This window comes from Denticeps clupeoides, chromosome 1 (genome assembly GCF_900700375.1).
Source record: "Denticeps clupeoides chromosome 1, fDenClu1.1, whole genome shotgun sequence".
Lineage (NCBI taxonomy): Eukaryota > Metazoa > Chordata > Actinopteri > Clupeiformes > Denticipitidae > Denticeps > Denticeps clupeoides.
In genome coordinates, this window is record NC_041707.1 from 120,001 (window position 1) to 122,744 (window position 2,744).

General features: G+C 45.7%; 1 long non-coding RNA gene across 1 annotated transcript in view; it reads left to right on the forward strand.

The window, feature by feature from the left end:
- Window positions 1-1,226, forward strand: part of LOC114791305 (uncharacterized) — a 19,701-nt gene extending 18,475 nt beyond the window's left edge. The window contains exon 3 of the long non-coding RNA XR_003749970.1: window positions 1,115-1,226. This is a non-coding gene — a long non-coding RNA (uncharacterized LOC114791305). The remainder of the gene's footprint in view (window positions 1-1,114) is intronic.
- Window positions 1,227-2,744: the final 1,518 nt, after the last annotated feature.

Below are 2,744 nucleotides of genomic sequence, written 5' to 3' on the forward strand. Positions count from 1 at the left end.
GTTACAGAGAGAGAGAGAAGCTCCTCCACCGACACGCACTTCCCAGCTCACGTGGCTCGCACACTCCCACACACTCAGCTCACGTTCTCTCCCGCTCGCCGCGGGTTCCGCTGTTTCTGTTTTGATTGCGGCCCACGGTGACCTTTTGACCCAGGACCACCCTGTACTTATTGAGCACAAAGACCCACAGATTGAATAAAAGAACAAAAAAATATCACAAAGGACGGCTGACGTTCGCGATGGAGCTGAATCCGCAGACACAGCGCTGTCATCAGGGTCAAAGGTTATCAGCAGAAACACTAATATTACTTTAATGCAAGTGTTTTTAGAATAACCATCAGTTCAAACAATGCACTTCATGGTTGCCTAGCAACATATTAGCAAAAGCAATAGAACAGCTTCTCATTGTGCATGATGCTGTCACAAGGGTGCGATTCGCCCATTCACACTCTAATTTGACTGATCAATAGTCATTTGTGCAGAGCGATGTCAGGCGGCGTCGGTGTCGCTCCCTCGCATGGATACCCTGATAGACGCGCTGTTTATTATAACTAACGAATATTATTCAGCGCAGCACAGCATGTCTACACAGGACTTCTTCACTGTACAGGTCCAATTACAGCTCAGAACCTACGAAATAAAAAAGCAAATACCTCGCTCTCACAACACATACACAGTGCTGAAAGGTTTGCGTAAAATACACACACACACAGTACTGAAAGGTTTACCTAAAATACACACACCGAGAGAGACAGAGGTGTCAGGCCCAAACAAAAGCAGGTTACCATGGTTACACCAACCAGACAGGCACCTTAAGATCTACGTACAGTAATGCTGCACCGTGGCTACCACGCATGGGACAAGGTTGGGCCACCATGCAACTTCCAGCATCTTTTAAAATGACACCTTCACATGCGCCCAAGAAATCGTTTTTATTTAATTGTGGATACTGTGCTGCACTGTGCAGCGCTAACAAAAATGATATGTTTCCCTCAAGGAAATAATTTCCTTTTACTTATAAGTCCAAAATGATGTGGCCAACAGTCCAGATGCCAGATGAGATTTCTGCAATTCAAACATTTTTCAGTAATTTTTTCATTTTTCACTTTAATAGACTTGAACATGAATAGTCGCAAGATGTGCCGGTCACCCCCTGTGCCCTGGTCCTGCTGTCAGATGACCCTCCATGTGCCTCCATTCCCAAACGAAATCCCGGACCGTCGTCAGTGCTGGTTTGTAGTTTCATTTTTCTCACTGTGTGTAAAATAAATGTTTTCTGCTCTAATATGTCAACTGATGTAAATACAGATGATTAATGCACGGATACAGAAAGCTTCACTAAAAAGTGAATTTTCTCCTTCGTCTGTCCAGACGCCTGCAGCTGCCGCCACTCGGTATTCCTGCCACAGACTGGACTCGAGGATTATTAAGAATCTAGTCTGTGTCTTTTATTTTTATGAATTGTCAGTTTTTGGGTCAGCCTACCAGTCACGAAAGGCTAACAAGTAGAGCATATTGAGGTGGAACGTAGATAAACATTACATTATATATTATATAATAATAATTTTATTTGGTTCCGATTGTGACTCAAGAAACCACCAGTCTGATAATTATTATTTTTTATTATCCCACCGTGATACAATGTCTTTGGTCAGGATGTCATGTGACCAGCTGCTCGTTCAAGAAATGTCTTAATTAAACCCCTCCCCCATCAGCAGCTTTAATAACCTTGTGATGTTTCTCCTCCACACTCCCGGCCACTGGTGGAGGTCGGCGTACGTCAGGTTGAACAGCAGCGTTTATTTGAGGCCAAGACAACTCTCACCAGAGGGATAAACCGTCCTCTCTGCGTCCTGCCAGATCCCTGCCAGATCCCTGCCAGATCCCTGCCAAGTCCGCTTTCGGGCGAATCTCGGGAGTCCATGCCGACGTAAGAAAGGATGTGGTGGTTCGCCTGTGAACTTCAGAATATTACAGAGTAGTGTCTCTGGTGGCTTTGTCTCGGAGGCAGGGCCCGCCGCTCTTCTGCCTCGACTGGGCTCTGGTTGCCATGGGAGCCATTTTCAAATAGCAGGGTGCTGGAAGAGGAAGAGCTGTGAGAGAGAGAGAGAGAGAGAGAGTAAAGACATGAGTAGTTTTTGTGTTGCTGCACTGAATAAATGATTTCCAGTCTCCAAAATTCTTATATTTTTTCATTGTGCGTCACACACGTGCTGCATGCACACTTCCACCCACAAAACAATTCTTTTGAGACGGTGCACTTACAAATGCTGCTGCTGCCACCGTGTCTCTGACGTCACTTCAGATCATTCGAGCCTCAATGTAATGCATGTATTGATTATAAGCAATTCTCCTTTCATTGATTTGGTGAGTACAATGATTTGTCCCATAATGCATCATTTTACTGATTCCTGATTATTAGTAACACACTCGCCTATGAACCAGAAGACCCAGATTCAAACCCCACTTACTACCATCATGTCCCTGAGCAAGACACTTAACCCTGAGTGTCTCCAGGGGGGGACTGTCCCTGGAACTGCTGATAAGGGCTTCTGGTAAATGCCGTAAATGTTTAATGTTTATGCTGTGATGGTGAGGGGCTGCAGATCAGAATCGTTTCCTTGCGTCCCAGATACGGATCTAATCATCGATTATATCGATGGACGTGGGATGTCCCTGCGATTGGCTGGCCGCTGCGAGGCGCTGCGTCATCTCGCCCCGCCCCTCTGATAAAAGGCTCCGCC